Raw genomic sequence first — 19987 nt, forward strand, 5'->3', positions numbered from 1 at the left:
TATGTAATGTTCATATACCATATCTATAAATTGCAGCATTTTTAAAATAATCTTAATTTTATGTATTATATATGTTGTTTACATATATTGATCAAAACCTGACTAGAAACACTGATTCACAAAGAAAAGGAATGATTACACAGACTAAAATACCACAGCAAATAACCTAAGATGCCATTTCATTAAATGGAATTCAAAAATGCCCTACATTTCATGTTAAAATAGATATCACTAATGTTTTTGTCTGTGAGAAAGTATATTGTAATTAGCTACTACTACATAGTAAAATGATTTTTAAAAAAAGTTCCAAGAGCTACTTTTTTTTTAATCAGCTAAAATATGTAGATAATATGTTGCTTTGATTGCCTATAATGTTTAGTCTTCATCAGCTGCAAAGAGATTTTCTGTGATTTAAAATACCTAGAATTTCAACATGGAGTTTCTTTGGAAGAAGGAAAACATTTTAAAAATAGCAATTACCACCGTAATTGCAAATAGCTGAAAGTTTTTGAATTTTTCATAGCCTGGTTCTGGGCTTGATTTGCAACATCAGTTTTGATTGCATTTCTCAGTGAATCTTCTTGTTGATATTCAGGTTTTTTGTGTGTTTATTATTATTATTATTATTGTTATTATTACTGTCAGCATTGTTAGAAGTTCTCATCTAACAGCTGGGGAAACAGTAGGTCGAAAAAGTCAGGAAGGGTAAATGTAAAACTCAAGATCTAAAGATGTTTGTGAATCTTAGACATGGATAACCCATCTGCTTTTAAAATGCCCATAGGGTGTATTACAAAGAGTACTTCTAAGGAGATTTGTAAAATAAACTACTATTACAAATCTTTTAGTTAGAATTAATCTATACTAAAATACCTGGGAGTGTACAGCCTGGAGAAGGCTGAGGGGTGATCTTATCAATGCTAAAGGCCAGAACTCAAGTGGGTGGGGCCAGGCTCTTTTCAGCAGTGCCCAGCAACAGAATAAAGGCCAGTGCGTACAAACTGGAACACAGGAAGCTCCCTCCATACAAACATAAGGAAAAACTTCTTTATTCTGAAGGTGACAGAGCACTGGAACAGGCTGCTCAGAGAGTTTGTGGAATCTCCTCTGCAGACATTTGCCTGGATGCTTTCCTATGTGACCTACTGCAGGGAACTTGCTTTAGCAGGAGCTGCTCCAGAGGTCTCTTCCAACCCCTACAGTTCTGTGATTCAGTGATTAAGTTTCCTACTATATTCCTTTAAAATGCTATTCTATTTTATTCCTTTTTGGGAGCTAAACTACAAGATAACCAGATCAGCAGCTGCTTCCTTCCCATCTTCTGATTCAAATAAGCAGAGTTTTTCTTCAGGTTGAAAGGCATATTCATAGTCATAAAAATATGTGTCTATACATCACTCTTCTTCAATCAAGATTTCATTAATTCTAACTGTATTGATGAAAATCATAGAAATCCCAATTAAGAGAAGCGGGTCTGTGAAAACTTACATACTATTTTTGACATTTCTGTATTATTAGTGGCATGTAATTAGGAAACCCTCTTCTTATTTAACTTTCTGCAAAAAAAAGTTTGTGCTTTTGTATTTTTTGTTATAAGAAAGATTAATTACTAATTATTAACTACTGATGGTGTGCTGTGTGCTATATTGTATACACATGCTAAAATCTTTACTAGTGGTAGATGTGAATCAGTTCTTAAGCATAATGAGTAAACTCCGTTATACATAAAGTAACAAATTCAAATGTAAAAAAGAACTCACTATTCACAGTGTTCAAAATATTGCTATTCAAAATAATATCAGTATATAAATACACATATACTATATATGTTTATGTAGTTTACACTTGGGCATTCAATTCTCTACAATATTTCTGTATTTTATAACCATGACAAGACTAAGTAAAATCATGAAATGACTAAGGGCATTTCAAAGACAAAGATGAAAGTGTTTTCAGCTGCAAAATATGATGAGTCACCTTTGATGACTGGCTAGATTCTAAAAAAATTCCTTTCATTTTCCCCCTTTTTTTTTTTTTTTTTTTCCAGGTGCAGTCACATCTTTATATACTTGCCCTTCAGACACTGCAGGATAGTGTGATGGAATAAGAGAGAAATGCCATCTTCCAGAAAGTGAAGTTTCAGAGGTTATTAATTTTACTTCTTCCATTTAAAAACTTCCATTTGAATGTAAAAAAAGGTGAGAAAATTTATTTTGTTTTTAATCACCTTTAATTTTTTAGACTCTTTGCGATGGATTGGATTTGTTTATCCTCATCCTCGAAGACAGGACATTACAAATTTTTAAGTATACATTTGTAAACTGAAATGGTATGTTTTGTACTTGTCTTGCATTCTGTATTTGTGTAAAAACTACAACCAAGAAAAAGACAAGGACGAGGGGAATATCCTACCTGCTTTGAAAATAAGACCATTATTACAATCTTCAGGGTTATGAAACACATTGAGCATATGGCAATTTACATTTAACTTAATTAGATGTCGAATTAATTAATTGGTAGGTTTACCTGTAGCTTCACTAACATTTGCTTGCCTTTAGAAAATGAAACAAAACAAAACAACAAAAAAATGTTAAATGTTATCATTAGAGCACAGTAGAAATATGCTTAACAGGAAAAAGCATATTACAAAATCCTAGCTACATGAACTTCTTACTACTACATATATTTCTTTAAAATTCAAAGGAGCAGCTTAAGACAGATAAATACATTTACAAATTAGTGGTGGATGTTTATGGAAGGACTTTCAAGGATAAACTGTTCTCTAAACTTCCACTCTAAAATATCTGAAAATATGTATGTTCAAATTGGACTACCATAAATTAACCAGAACATAAGCTGTTATTGCCTCTCTTCAATTTACTTTGGCAGAAATTAAAGATCATTCACCAAAAGACCAGTAACAAAAAACCCCACTTTAATGCTGCCTAAACTCATAGCATGTATGTGTAAGTGGTAAACCATCCTACAAAAAGACATTATATATTTATACCAATATCACCAATCACAACTACTTAATGAAAGAGAAGTTATGTAATATGTGTAAGTATCACCAAACTGGACAATTCATGCTCGTGAATAGATTTCCACTTGTCTATATTTTTTAGAAAGTAGAATCAAACAGCAAAAATTCCACTCCAAATAACGTTTTTTTCTGCTTTATTTATTCATAAAAAGCTTATGAACTTTACCCAAAAGCATTTTCTTATCACACACATTTTGCCTTTTCTACTCTCCTCAACCTGCAGTCTTTTCCTCTTATTCTGTTTTCAGAATTATACGAGACTACTGTTGTCTACAGGAACATACTCTACCTAGTAAAAGGGGGTCCAGCTGGTAATGCAAGGCTTATCCTAGAAAATGAGAAGAGCAGTAACACCTCAATACAGTCCTCCCCCTTAATGGCTAACTCCTGTTTTCCCAGAAAAAGGTGCTCTGTATCAGATTTAATAATGTGAAAGACCATGGACAACTACAGATAATTAATTCACCACCCAATTATAAAACTGGGCAACTTTCCAATTCCCCTACCTGCAGATGAAACCAGTGCTATGGTCTTCTTGGTTCTCTTCACAAAGTAGATCTTAGTAACAATGCCTCATGCATGCAGGAAGGCAACCAAAATCCTTTAATTTTAATAACATCCAATCTGTCTGTCAAATCAAATTATCGTCTCAATGACAAGTAATAAAGACGACTTTAACACACTGTGAATCGGGAGTAATAATTGATCCCTTGAACATTTTTCTCATACTATGAACCTTGTGCTACAAAGGAAAATACCCAAACTAGGTTTCAGGATGCTCAGGCACAACCACTTCAATGTCCCATGATGCCGATACAGTCAAACTATAAGGTCAGTTCATATCAGTTTTCTCAGAATTCCAAACGTACATACTTTCTGAATGTGATTAAGCCACATGCTTTACAACGCAAATGCATAAGTAAATTTGTAATAAAATTAATAACAGTATGGATGCTGTGTCATATTCAAGAGGGTAGACATCCCCTCATATAGCCTAAGTTGGAAATGTTTGTGTCATCTTTTAAATCCTACAAAAAAATTCCTTCATGTTTCAAGATTGAATTAGTTCATTTTAAGATCATTTCTATGAGCTATCATAGTTAGATGTTTTTTAACATGTCCATTTAAAGAAAGGGAATTTCATGTCTAAGCTTCTGGAAAAAAAAAAAAAAAAAAAGGTAAGTCACTACTGCACTGCTTTTTTTCCCATGTTATCTTTCAGCAGTTATTTATTTTCCTGAAATTCTAAGAATTCAGGAGTTCATAATGTGATTTGTACTTTTATTCTGTAAAGTACATGTCTTCCCAGACATGAATATGAAAGACATCAAAATTAGTATTCTGTATTACTGAGCAGCATCTCTCCATCATAGGAGATAGATAGATACACTGCTTGTCAAAAGTCAGCAATAAATACAGTTAAAGTCTGAGCCTGATAGTATTAGAAAAACTTGCTGTCTGGTTTGTTATACAAATATAAATATATACAGCCCTAGGTAAATCATTTCTTTGCTCATCTATAGCACTGAATGGTGTAGATTCTGTACAGTCTCCCTGCACTCCTGCTTTCCCAAAAAAACAAGAGTATGCAATGTTATTTTTGTAAATAGCTCAGAATAAGATGAATCTTAAAAATGCCATGAAACTAAGAGGAGTTTGTAGTGGAAGCAAAATGAGGTGCAGACTTCTTTAGATGGAATCAAGTAGGGAAAGATATTTTTCTACTTAAATAACCAAGTACAGATCCCTCTCAATCTCTGTCACCTCTCACAGGCACAGTGGACCATCCATAAGTAAAGTAGTCAAGACAGTTCTTATCCTAGATTAAAAAAGAAAAAAGTAAAAAAGTAAAAAAGTAAAAAAAAAAAAATAAAAGTAATTTAAGTTAAAAATTTATATCAGCAAGCATATTTAGGTAAAATAAAAAGAGTGAGATTTACAAACTATGAGGCATCTTAAGTGGGAGTTTGATTGAATACTTGTGTGTAAATCGAAGACATAAAATGACTTACATAAACACAAACTTTTATCACTAATATCCCCAGGTTACCCAGCATTCTGCTTCTACCCATGGCCAGAACCACACCAGATAAATCAGTACTGAGGGGCTCAGTACTTATACCCAGATGAAATACTCAACTATGCCATTCCATGATGTATGCCCACTGAAGCATGGAAGATCCCTTTCTGCACATTGCACAGGGAGCTTTAGCACCTGGCTCACAGTTTCACACCCATGTTCTCCACATTTTAAACTGAGTATACAAAATGGGGATATGTATGATCTAAGATTCAAATGTCTCCAATGAACATTTATGAAGAAAATACTGAAAACAAATCTGAGAGTTTTCAACACAGCAACCCTGCAAAATTTTGTTTAAATTAGCCAACTGTGAATGTGTTTGTATTTCATTCCTTAATGCCAGCTCTTAATTTCTAGATTTATTGATTGATGTGCCATTATCAAAGAGCATATATTACAATATGACAATAAGAATAGGAATTAATTGTAATGGGAACAGCACATTTATAGGATATGAGTTAACTCATAAGAAAAGAAAAAACACCTATTACTGACATGATTCCTCGACACCTTCTCAAAAGGCACTATCAACTGGCAGACATAGGCAAACAAGTTCAAACAGATTTCACACCACTAATATCGAACTAGTTAATCCCACAAATGCATAGTGTCTCCTGCTGTGATGAAAGGAGACTTGCCCAACACAAAGTTATGTGAAACAAAGAAAGAGACTTTAAATGCAACTGTTATTAAAATATAATACAAAAACCTCAATTCTTACCAATGAAAACACTGTATTATTGATATTTAATTGCACCCTCAATTTGATACTGGAAAAAAAAAAAAAAAATAATAATAATAATAATAATTTTAAAAAAGTAGAAGAAAGAACTGGAGCATAATATAGTGAAAATTATATTATTTCGTCATAAAAGCAATTATCAGAAGTGTGCAACTAGTATTTTCATACTCAGATTCACTCACAGAATAAAAATCTGCTACTTGGCAACAAGCAATATACCACTGCCACACAGAAAAACAAACAAAGAAAAATACCTTCAGCTCTTTCTGCTTCATTAAAGTTTGACATAAACTCTACTATTAAACACGGTGGTTAAGGTCATATGATTAAAGATCAGCTGATAGTACAAATCGACCAAACTGCTATCAAACATTTTATGGGAAGGTACAGGACAGAGTAATTTTAGATTTCAAAATACAGTCCTAACAAAATAATTAGAAAAATCTGTATTTTTTTATTCAATAAAGTGAAAAACTCAGATACCTCCATGCAGTAATTTTGGAATATTCCGAAAGCTTTTTATTTTATTTTGCAATATTTAGTACAAATTAAATTATGAAAGTGGTTTCATTTTTGTTTCTTTTTAAAGCAACACTACCAAAAAAAATTCACTTCTGTGAATTTTAATGATGTCAAGACTTTCTTTTTAAAATTAAATTAGGGATCTGCTACTACTGACCCGTAATAATGCCACTTCTAATTTAAAAGCATGAATAATTTCTATTGAAAGATCATTTTGATGTAGAATTGCAAATCAATTTTTACCATCAACTCTTCTGATCTTGAGAGTAAATTTTAATTGTGTAGCCCATGGTGTTAATATTGTCACTCTTCAAAATGTTCCTAATTTTCAGAGAAAATGAAGAAAATTACTTAGCCATAGAGAACCATCAGTAATAATTTTAAATTTAAAAAATACCTGTTCCATTTCATTATTTCTCTTTTTTTTTCTTTTTTTCATTTCAAGTGATAAAAAATAACTTAAAAAAAAATATCAGTGTTTGCCACCTACATAGAAATCATGCCTGTTAATCTCCACATGCTTGACCTTTTTCCTGTCCTTTGAAACATTACAGTTCTTTCAAAGAAAATAACTGAAACTGTTTAATAGTCTCATTATAAAATACCTCAGTGCTACAAAACTGGGCACCCCTGCAGCATGCCTATGAGTAGTTAAATTTTTACCTTGAAAACTTATTAATCAAATAAACTATTTGTCATCAAGTCTCTACACAGATATCCAACAAATTAGATAAGTTAGGGAAAAGCTGAAATAAGATATTATAGCCATCTTCATTCTCAATTGTTATTGCTACCATTGCGCAATTTCAGGACTGAGCAGCTTTGTCATATCTGATTTTTGGTTTTGTTGCAAAAAAAACACTGCACCCATGAATAACTTTTCTATCCTGTTCCCTGCAAGGATCCCCTTATTGCTCCCTTGTGACCCCAGAGGCAATGTCATGGCCTGCACCAGGAGAGATGTCCTTCCACTCAAGCGGTTTTTCCCATCATCTCATGGAAGCAGAAGATACAGATTCAGCAAACTCACTTTCAGACTAGTAAAGTATTTTAAAAAGAGAAAGATTTGATGCGATCACATGCTCAGTCTGATTGTGGAATGGATCAAGGCCGCCCTTATCAAAAATAGACACCTTTCAAAGAAACCTTCTTATAAATGCTGTTACCTAAATTCACTGTGCAGAAACTATGGCTGACAAGGCCTCCCCTTTGCAAAAGCAACAGTTTCATTATCATTGGCAGTTGTGTTTTTGTAGGAACGAGAAAATGAGCTTTACATAACATAACATTTACAGCAACATAATCTAAGTGTGGGAATATCATGCCAGACCAAACCAATTACTTAATTTCAGTAATATAACTCATGTGCTCAACAAAAAATCTCTGGATTTCATCAAGGTACTTCATGCACACTAAAAAGGGTAGTTCAGTTTGAAAATGTGCAGCCTCACAGTGAAACTGAATGACTAAGAAACTGGCAATGAAAAAAAGTAGGATGGAAATGCAAGAAGGTTTCTAACAGAAAGCCCAGGAAAAGATTTCTATCAGAAAAAAATCTCTTCAGATGGACCTTGCCAAGCTTGTGATACTAACACAAGGGACTCAATGATCAAAAATAGTCACTGTTGCTCTTGACATTCAAGTTTTCTTAACCCCCATATTCTTTAATCTAATTCCACTATCTTAACCACCCCTCATCATCTACCATTCTATAGGTACTCTAGGTATTCTTAATATTCAGTTATTATCTGAATTAACTGATCTGTATTACAGAAACTAAAATTGTCAGGAGTTATTATTCATGACCTAAGTTATAAGATCTCTTGCTGTTAGCAGCCTGTGTAAACCATTTTCAGTGAAACAATAATCTTTATTTATTTTTTCACATTTATTTACTACTTCTAACTTCACTGCTATGCTTTTTTTCTCCTCCCCTCTTCTCCTCCCCTCATTACTGATTTTCTTCACTAATTCTTCAGCATTTTCTCATAATTTTCTTGGTTATTTTTTCTTTTCTTTTTTCTTTTTTTTTCATAATTCATACTCTTTTCGCATAGCAAAGATTTGGGAAAGCTAAACAAAACTGAAATATATTTAACACAACAATGCGGTGTAGCAAAACATTAGGGGGTAAGTATTCTGGTATTGTTGTTCTTTTCATTTATATATTCTACATTTATTTGAAGCCCGTTATGCTTTACTGTATGGGTACAATGGCAAGATGTGTATAATCAAAACCCAAACCAAATGTCTTTCTTGTTCTGTGTGCAAGTGTTCTTCAGGCAGCTGTTCTGCATGTGATCCAAAAATTAAAAGAATAGCCTTACCTTTTAGGTGGATCTGTGATAAGCTTCTCTCTGCTGGAAATCGTTCTCATATACATCACGCACAAGCCTCACAGGCTGAGAGAGCAGTACCTAATAAAAAATTCAAAGTCACCGCACGTAACAGGTAATGAAGTGCTGGTTCTAGGCAGAAGCACAGGAACTTCAGGTGTTTGCTTAATATTCACTAAGCATATTCCTAAATAGTCCGTGCACATTTAAAAAAATGTTCTTTCACATAATGCTGCACTTTTTTAAAGCCTATAAAAGACACTTGTTCAATAATATCCACTAAGTAGCTGGGCCTGGGGAAAAGGTATCATTTGCACAAAAGAATTAGAAAGACATTTAGTAGAAAATGACATATCTTTGAATCCAGCAATCCAGTAAGACAGTATAAGAACTCGGGCAAAGCAAGTTAATGTTTGCATTACTTACATTTCACTTACAGAAAAAAAAAGAACTTGAGTTATGAACTTAAACATATTTCAAACCTAAATAGCACAAGCAGGAACAAATAAACTGGATGACGTGTAATGAACATATGCAGCATAGTAAAAGAGCTTTTGAATTAGCAAAGTAATATACATGAATAAAATGAAGTGCACCTTTTGTTTTCAACAATTGAAATTATTTTTCCCTTCCTACATTTCTAGTCACTTGATTTGGTCAAATTTTTGTTGCTTGCCTTTTGCATACTGACAACTTCCAGAAGTGATACGCACAGATTAAAATACAGATGAAGAAACAGTTGAAAGTATATAATGGGAATGCCACCGTATGAAAGAAGTGAAGGTGTGTTGAGATTATCAGCTCTCAAGATCAATAAAATCTTAAAGTACGACGCATAATTTTTAAATGGTCATTCATTTTTATAAAAATAGACACATTTCTTTGGCTTATATAGCAGACAGTCCAGACATATTTTTATGGAAAAGAGATAACTGAAAAATTTATTTTTAAATACTGAAGCAATACATACAGAAATATAGGCTTAATCTACCATTCCGACTCCATGAGTACAGTGCCTTCCTTTATGAGAAATCCTCTAATATCAGGTAATGTACTTTGCTTGCACTGTAAACACTGTGGTAGACTGCAGTCCTAAGACGCTTATAGAACAAAGTGTAGTGGACAGCTCCTTACATTATAATCTAAATAAGGATCAGTATAATGGCATAATTCTCCTCTCCTTACACAAAATTGAGAGAATCATGAACCAAATCCCTCCCCCCTCCCTCCCATAAGAAACTTCTCATTGTTTTCTTGCCTTCTTACATAAACAATATATTTAAGGACATGCACAAATACAGTGTGAGTACGCATATGTAAGCCCTGAAGTGACGAATACACCATGGGAACAGAAGACAAAAGCAGAATCAATTGAACTGGTCACTCTTAAACTGTTGGATCACCTTCCAGTGGCCAGCATTACCTCTCACTTTTTCTCAAAGCAGAATGAAAGAATTGCCTCTTTTTTCATGAAGTGTAGGACCCTGAAAGACATATAATGCTGATTCTGCTTCAAGATCACATAAATATCAAGTTCTCAGAGTTTGGGATAAAGTTGAGCAATAATTTCAGAGACATGGATTTTGAAAAATGTTTATGCTCCCCCAGCTAACACTTGTTTGTATTGTTCTCAGTTAAGATAAGCCTGTTGTACACACATGTAAGATTCGTACAGAAGAAATATCATAAGGGAAAAAAAAACAACAACAACAACAAAAAACAGGAGTAAAGGAAACATCTCCATCAGGAAGCAAACATGGGCCTGGCACAAGAAATATACCCAAACCAGCTCAGAGTCAAGTAGAGCACTATTGTAAGTCTATTTTTGCATGCCCGTTTAAATTCTGTAAGCCTCCATAAATGCAGTTATCATTACCATTGTTGCCTTATCTTTCTCGGTGATTGCTCTCTTTCAGTCAAGTACAAAGGCAGGCTGAATATAAATGTTTTGTCATAAAACTGCTATTCAAACAATAAAAAGGGTTATAATAGTACTAAAAAAATCACCCCCAGGGCTGCAGCACAGACTGGTAGTATGCATATTCAGGCAGCACAAAGAAGTTCCAGTCACATACTTCTACCCATAGGACCCTTTCCACTGAATCTGTACTTAATATCAGCATGTTGCCCAAAGTGATCCAGATATTATCAGGTAGTCAAGATATACAGAGTGTTTTGCAGTTGGAATTAATAAGAGGAATCCAGGTTAACAGAATTGCATATACGTATTTAATTCAGCAACTATCAACACTTTTAGCTTAAAGATTTGTCTTCAACTTAAAAAAAAAAAAAAAAAAAAAAAAAAAGAAAAAGAAAAAAAATAAGAAAACTCTTTTAATTATGTTTTCTTCCTTTATCTGAAAATGCTTTTGTTGGTCCCAGTTCCAGCCATGTAGTGCCACCCAGGGGCCAATTGCAACATGGTTGAACACTGCCATCTTGCCAAATAGTCTCAAAAAGCATTATGCAATACTTCCCATACTGTCTTCTCCGCAGGCCTGAGGATTCTTGTTAAAATATCTCAGACGCCATGGCTTCCTTTTTGTAAAGACTAGAGATGTAGGGTCAGGTCAGGCAGGGAAGGGTGAAAAAACATTTAACAAGCAAGGCACCACCAAAACAAAACCAACTAATTACTCCCATAGAGTGACAGGATGGCTATCCGATTCAAAAATAAGTAGAAATATATATATATATATATTAAAAAAAAAAAAAAAAAAGTAAAGGAAAATAAATAAATAAAAACACACAGGTAGAATTTAAAACAAAAGGTTTATCAGGACTGAAGCCCACTGCCCTGGGTAAATGTGCTTCCTTGCAACAATAAAGACAAATAAAGTACTAAAAAAGGATAAAGCAGGAGATTACAGACCTAGCTGTGGTTTGATAAATGGCACTCTACTCCACTCTGCTTATTGTGTACTTCATACCTCGCTCTTGAATATGGAAGAGAATTTTATTAAAGATTTAGCCACGGTGGTGGTGGTGACTGGCTCACAGTAATTTTCCTACAAAGTAGTTTAATCTATCACAGGGCAGACAGTGCACCTTCTTACCATGTATCATATCTGTCTATTGAGTAAGTGCTATCCAAATCCAATTTCTTTTCATTTTTGGAACTCGTGATGCATATTCAAGATACATTTTCTTTTTGTCTGTATCCTAAATTAGGTGCTGTATAGTGGGGGGGGGGGTGGAAGAAAAAGAAGAAAAAAAAAAGGTAATAAAAAGACTGGACTCAGGAGACTAAATTTCTCCATGGGCATTTTTTTATGTCTTCTTTTTTCTCTTCTTTTAAGGTTCAGCAGAGTACTAATGACGCAAAACAATAGGTATGTACAGTTGTCACTGCACTCACAACACTGTGACACTGTGCACACCCACACCTCTGTGCTCTGAATCTTTGCCTCAGCAGTTACAGGTGGAACTTGCAAAATCCCTGCAATGAAGCACTGCCTTTCTTTAATATTTTAATGCTTGTACTGTGTATTTTATTAAAAGGATGATCAAAATCTTTTAGCTTCATTTTATTGAAATCTGGAAAAAATGGTGCTATAGGCAAGATCACGTAGTATCCAACAATTTAGAAATTACCTCCCTGCTGACTAGGGCTGTACTTCATTCTTAGATCCCCCAGCTTGTACTGATATCAGGGTTTGACACAACCAGGTGCCAAACATCACACTTGGCTTTGTTGAACCTCATGAGGTTCACATGGGCCCACTTATATAGCCTGCCTAGATCATCACTCTGGATTGTATCTCATCCCTTGAGTGTGTCAACTGCACCACACAAGCATGGTGTTATCTACAAACTTACTCAGGGTGCACTCGATCCTGCTGTTAATGTCACTGATGAAGATGTTTAAGAGCACTTGTCCCACAACTGACAACTGAGGGACACCACTCACCACTGACCTCCATCCAGTCACTGAGCCATTGACCACCACTCTGGGTATAATCTCGCAACCAGTTCTTCATCTACTGAATAGCCAGATCCATATCTTTCAAATCTGGAGAGAAGGATGTTATGTGGGACCATGATCTTACTGAGGTCAGATAGATGGCATCAGTGGCTCTTCCCTTGTTCATTGATGTAGTTACACCATCCATTAAATAGTTTCTTCACTGATATCATCATAGGTAATCTTTTCTGTCTAGTGAACAATACATACAATTTCAGTGAAAAAGTGTAAAGTTTAACTACTTAATTTTCTACTGCTTCATTTTTCCCATGGAACTAATTTTACAGATTCTTTTTATTTCTTTGTCCAGATGTAAATTACTTGACGTCCCATTCCTTTCAAGCTGACAGTTTAGTCATCTTTGACTGTTGTGCCCACTACTGCTCATGTGAAGGGTATTCTCTGAGGTAGCAGCTCTTATACAGAGATGCCCTGAGAGAACTTGAAAATACTCTATACAGTTGAAAATTGATGGAGTTCAATTTGTGCTTTTTTTTTCCAATAAACATCAGGCTTTTTTTGGACTTCCACATTTGACTTCTTTTGGCCCTCTATTCCCTCCTGCATAAAGCTGTTTTTGCAGACCTGCAGATTCTCTATCATATCATCAGTATGAGGGCACTGCCTATTCTCTGAGCTTCTTTCTAGCCTTATTTTCCCTTTACTTAGCAAAGTAAATAACTTTTTAATATTGTCAGAACCACCTTTCCAAAGTTTTCTGCCACAGGTGCCAGACCTATCTGGGCTTCAGATGAAGGACTCAATTAGACCTCCAAGCTGCAACATTTAAATCCACTTTTAAATATATCCCGAATACTTTGAGTTTTGTCACTGTTTCTTTGCTTAGAAAAGCTTTTTGTTTAATATATCTATACAGAATAGAGTACTGTTCAAATTTCCCTAATACAATTAGTTTTTTCACCTGATTTAACCAAGAACTACTGAAAACATCAAATCTTTGTTTGGCTTGAACATATGAAATTAACTATTTCTTTCATACAGCAGGATCTCCACATTCAGCCCTCTGTGTGGTTTAAAGGCTGAGACCTGGGATTCTTCAGCTTGGAGAAAACTGAGAGGTGATCTTATCAATGCCTGTAAATATCTGACAGGCAGGACCCAAGTGGATGGGGCCAGGCTATTTTCAACAGTGCTCAGCAACAGAATAAGGGTCAGTGGGTACAAACTGGAACACAGGAAGCTCTACACAAACATAAGGAAAGACTTCTTTACTCTGAAGGTGACAGAATAACAGAACGGGCTGCCCAGAGAGGGTGTGGAATCTTCTTTAATTTACCTGGACACTTTCCTTTGCAACCTCCTCTAGAGAATCTCATTTAGCAGGGGTTTGGACTAGATGATCTCCAGAAGTCTTTTACAACTTCTGTGGTTCTCTGATTCTGTGACTGTGATTGTCATTCTATTAAAAGAAATAAAACTACTTCAAATGTATTTAGTCTGAGTTATTCCTTTCTTGGAGTTACTGGGTGGAAGCGCTGTTTGAATGTTACTTTGTTGCTCCATACATTCCAGAGAATTTGTAATGGCTGGAGATTGAACAACATTCTTTCTGTATTTTCTCAATTACTTGTGGTATTTTAACTCATTTCACCTTTAGTATAATATTTTCTTGAGGAATCATTCTGATCTATGGAGTCTGACAGATACATGTATTATAGCATCTAAATTGTCATTGTTCTCCGCTACTTAATATTAAGTACAACATGCTGTACTAACCAAGTACATCAACATGAGTTTTCACAGCTAAATTTTGGCACAGATGGGACCAAAGCTTTGGAGATGATAGCAGAGCCAAGATACCCAAGAAAAGACCTTACAACCATGTTGTCCAGGTAGGCAACAATGTAATCAAAGGTGAGAAGAACTAGACTGAACATTCCCAGCTCCTTCAGCTGCTCCTCAGGCTTGTGCTCCAGATCCCTCACAAGCTTTGTTGCCCTTCTTTGAACATGCTCCAGGGCCTTGATGTCCTTCTTGCAGTGAGGGGCCCAAAACTGAACATAGTACTTGAGGTGCAGCCTCACCAGAGCTGAGTAAGGGGAACAATCATTCCCTTGTTCCTGCTGGCAACACAGTTTCTGATGCAAGCCAGGATGCCATTGGCCTTCCTGGCCACCTGGGCACAGTGCTGTCTCACGTTCAGCCAAGCATCAATCAATATCCTCAGATCCATTTCCTGTACAGTCTTCCAGCCACTCTGCCCCAAGCCTGTAGCGTTGCCTGGGGTTGTTGTGGCCAAAGTGCAGGACCTGGCATTTGTCTTGTTGAAAAAAAAAAAACAAAAAACCAACAATCAAATCTAGGAGTTATTCACAGATGCAGGTAGGCTGTTCTGTTTTCCTTAAGCTCAGTACAAAAGCAAATAAGGAAATTACCTCTTCTACCTATATATATATTCAATATCAGCTCTATCTAGAAACAGCATGATTTCATTAGTATCTGTCACAGCATTAGCATTATATTAGAAGTGGCTTGAAGCCAATATCCCAGGTACAAGAGCCCAAAAACCTGAGAAAGGCCAGATACAGGCTGCACAACACAAAGCATCTTTACATTTTATTAACTGATGATGCTCGATAGAAAAAACTTATTTTCATTACCTATCATGGACTTTTTCATATAAAACATGAGTAACAATGTATTTTTCTAGGTTACATTACTGAAGACATAATGATATTCATAAAGTTAAAAAAAAAAAAAAAAGAAAAAAGAAAAAGAAAAAATGATCACTGAATTATATTATTACTCAATATAAATATTTGCCCAGAAGTGTTTCTCTAATCAATATTTAAAGTGAGTCAAGGAAGTTTAATAGCTAAATCTTGCTCTCATTACATGTCATCATCCTTTACCTGATATCTTCTGAAGCTGTAGACCCCTCGAAGGTTGGGAGAAAGCAAACAATTAATTTCACAAAATTTTCATGAGGAAAAAAAAAAAAATCTGAAAAAATACAAAACCGGATTAACGTTTCATGCAGTCAGAGTGGCACTGATACAATGCCATAATTTCTTTAATAATGAAAGATGCTTTGATCCTATTATATGTTTCAGAAGTAATTACATCCTGTCAAAACACCAAAGAAAATGAAAATACAAACGGTTCACAAACAAAAATAATTGTAAACCATGAGCTGCATAGGGATATCTGTAGAAGATGAGGATTGTAATTAAAGCGCATGTGTATGATGAGTATCTGCACGCACACTCCAGCACACACTGCAGTGCCTACCAGAATTGCCTCCTGATCTGGTATCTGTTATTTCTGATTATTGTGAGAGCACTGTGCTAAAATCCTAGTTAAATATGTAATTCTGCTACAGTTTTCAGTATATGGATGAACAAAATATATTGATGTTTTCCATCAGTTAGGAAGAACGTGATATTGAACCTTTTAGCAGCATGAATCACTGATGACAGTGAGCACTTAAGAACTAGATGACATACACTTAAAGACTTAAATCCGTTGTTACTTTTAATGTAATAGTCATTTGGAACGGAAACATAGAAGGCCACCAGATTGGTCAGGCAAGACCTGCCCTTGGTGAAGCCATGCTGACTGTCTCAAATCACCTCTTTATCTCTTATGTTCCTTATCACAGCTTCTAGGAGGATCTGCTCCATGATCTTCCCAGGCACAGAGGTGAGGCTCACTGGCCTGTAGTTCCCCTGCAGTTCATTTACAATGACTGCTCTGCAATGGGAAATGAAAGTACTAAGTACTACTACAGACATTAACCCAATATAAAGATTTCTGCCCAAATGGTTTACTTGGAAAGCACAAAACCAACACAAAGGGAAAGCCAAGGAAACAAGGCTACTAATGCCATAATGCGGTGGTTTCATTCCAGTGGGTAGCTAAGCTCCCCAACACTGCTCTCCAGTTCCCCTCCTTCAAAAGCACAGAAAAAAATACAATTTAAAAAAGGCTTGTGGGTTGAGATATGGCCAGGCAGATCGCTCAACAATTACTGTCACGGGCAAAAAAGACTCAGCCTAAGGGAGATGAACATAATTTATTGCCAACTATTAAGAGGCTAGAGAAGTGAGAATGAAATGCAAAGTAGAAACATCCCCCTCCTCACCCACTCTCTTATACCTCCTCCTCCAAGAGGTGAACACAGAACGGAGGCTGCGCTGTCTGTAACGCTTCGCCCCTGCCGCTCCTCCGCGGTCACTGCCCCTGCTCCACGTGGTTCCCTCCCACCACGCCGTTCTTCCCAACTGATCCCACGTGGCCTTCCCACAGGCTGCAGCTCTGCCAACACCGCTCCAACACGGCTCCGTACCGCGGGGCCAACCCTTCGGGCATCGCTCCATACGGGTCCCCACGGGTGTCCGGGCCGCTACTGCGGGGGCATCCACGGGCTGCGGCTCCTTCGTGCACCGCGGGCTCCTCCGTGGACACGCGGGTTGATCTGCTCCGCGCGGTGTCCGTGGGCTGCGTGGGGACGGCCCGCTCCTGGGTGGGCTTCTCCCGGACCGCAGGGAGCCGCTGCCGTGTGCCCGGAGCTCCTCCCGTACCGACCATGGTGCCCGCAGGGCCGTTCTCTCCCATCTCCCCTCTCCCAGCTGCTGTTGCACAGCGGTTCGTCCCTTCCTTCCATCTGCACTCTCAGAGCGCACCCATCATCGCTCACGGCTCAGCTCTGGCAGCGGCGGTCCCTTTGGAGCAGCTGGAGCTGGCTCTGCTCTCACATGGGCAGCGTTGGGCTCTGCTCACAGAGCCCATCTCTGCAGCCCTCACTACCAAAATGTTACCACATAAACCAAATATGTAGGCTTTAGTCAGCATGCTCTAAATACCAGCTGCATATTTATTATGCCAGGGTTATGAACTGCAAATTATGCGATGAATGTGCAGTGGTTAGGTTCAGATTCTGAAAGTTGTTTTGAGGAATACACACCTAATTTCCATAGGAACTCTGTATCCAAATCAAGTTTTAGAGTCAACTTTGAATACATCAGTTGAATTTCTAGGTGAAGCAGAAATATTTCTGAATCCATCTAAATGCACAGCCTGCAATTCACTTCACTCATTAGTAGATGAAGTGATTATAATTTTTTTAAAATTCAATGAAAAAAAAAAATTACCAGCATTACCTTTGAAACTCTTAACTACATCCTTTTAAAATGTTTAATACTTTAAAGTTCTAGCTAATATGATATTTTCCATGTAAAGCTTGATCTGCTGTGGTGAATTATCAAAGGTAGTACAGACCTCTCAGATCAGCAAGAATCAAATGAGCATTCATAGTCTCAAGGGCCTTTTGTTGTGAAACTGGGAAAAACACTGGCACACAGATACACTTGCTCCATGGTTTTCTCACTACTGTACTCATGTCTTGAGTGATTACAAGAGTACTGTCAGGATTAACAAAAAGATGAGACACTGGGGAGTCAGGAAAGTGGAATAATTAGGAAAAAAAATTATCTAAACCAAAACTAAGTGCAACAGAAGCAACTATATGTCAGCCATACAGAGAATTAGTAGTGTGCTCCACTCTTAGCATTGGTAAATTATGACAAGTGTGTTTTGGGAAAGCATATTCAGAAAATATTTCAAGAATCTTTAAGTAAATTATTACATGGAAGTAAGGTGATATTGAAGTGAGACCACTAGACTGGAAAATCTGTATGGACTGCTGCTAACTACAGCTTATTTTCACAGTGTTAAAGAGAAGTTTCATCTGAATGTAGTAGTTTTTACCTATGCCGTAGTATAACGCACAAATCATTTCCTACCTATGATATGCTCCCATGGAATGAGCTTTGAGAATCTAGATTCAGTACACACGTAGATTGCTTTTTGCCCAGTGCTGAATCACTGTTTAAATACCTTGCAAAATTTTTCCTTGGCAGTGCAGTTAATACTTTCTTGTTCGTATACTTCTCTGCACATCATTACATTGAAGGCTGAAAGAGCCAAAGGTCTATGAGAATATGTCTTGCAAAGATATAGATATGTAGATCACTTTGAAAGTAGTGGCCCCTATTTATTGCCACGGAAGCTACAACAAAGAACACAATAACACTATTTGATAGAGCAAATTCTCAGTTACAGTGCACTCTTTTGCAACAGTCACCACCATTAGCAATGCATTTTTGCCAGCAATGAATAAGAGCTTGCATATCATGCTCATAATTGCACCAGCAGAGGTGACTCCTGACCAATCAGGGTGCTGCTGAAATGCACTACCTACCACCTCACCACGCTCACATCTACCATTTGGTCTCCACAAACATTCAGCATGCGTCGGCGAATGTCAGTGGATGCAGATTTTTTCACATGGGGAAATTCAATTGCACCTCCTCACTTTATACACACTTCCATATCAGACACTATTTTTGTCAGAGTGCCCCTCTGCTGCCATCTGTCACATGGCAACAACATGTAATGGAATACTGGCAGGAGGATTCAACGTGTCCTGCCATACCACCAGCATCCACCTCTGACATTGTGGGCCAATGCATTAAAATAGGAGAAGTCCTTGTATAATCACATACCTCAGCCAGAGTTTTAACCTTCTCAAAGTGGATCCCTGTTCTGTTTTGGACTATAGAAAAAGTTGGGGAAAAAAAATTTGGTACTGAAGCTAATTATCATGTAACAAAAATTCTTAAATTATTCAAGCTAACACCACTCATGATCATCTAAATTTGCACATCACAAATATTAATCATGCTTATGCCATTATCCAGCTTGGTTGTGGAGGATGTTAAGTCAGATCACAGATGTCAAACAGAAAAAGAAGTTCAGCTGTCCAAAACTGGGATGCAAAGAAAAGGAGATTTCATGAAGATTATATGCATGTAATACACTAAAGAATGTCTCTTCTTTTATAGCACAGTGTTAAGTACTGCAGCCCACTACTCACTTTTAACATAGGCTGGGAAGTATTAAGAGCTTATATAAAGTATAAACATATTAAAAATGCCAAGAACAAAAGAAGTGGAATACAGCTAAACTTGTATTTCCAGTACTGTTTTTAAATTTGGATAAAATTCCAGAATCTCACTCATCTCACAGTGTATACAGTAGCAAAAGCAGCATGTGGGACAAGCCACAGAGAAACTACAAGTAGCAGAGGAATGAAAAGGTATCCCCTTGGCCTCAAACTATTAATTAGCAACTAGCAAAGCTGTACCACAGAATCACTGCTCCAGCATTCCTCCTCCAGAGGTTGCTGCTTGTCTGCCTCATTATCATCTGGATGGAAAACAACACTCTTTCCTGGGAGTTCTCTGCAACAGTCTTATTGATTAAGTTCCCACAG

At 36.6% G+C, this 19987-nt stretch overlaps 1 pseudogene; it reads right to left on the reverse strand.

Annotated features, from left to right (window-relative positions):
• The window catches only part of LOC107311933 (uncharacterized), a 158398-nt pseudogene that overhangs the window by 113662 nt on the left and 24749 nt on the right, over window positions 1–19987 (reverse strand).

This window comes from Coturnix japonica, chromosome 3 (genome assembly GCF_054131305.1).
Source record: "Coturnix japonica strain WE chromosome 3, WE-NBRP24, whole genome shotgun sequence".
NCBI lineage: Eukaryota > Metazoa > Chordata > Aves > Galliformes > Phasianidae > Coturnix > Coturnix japonica.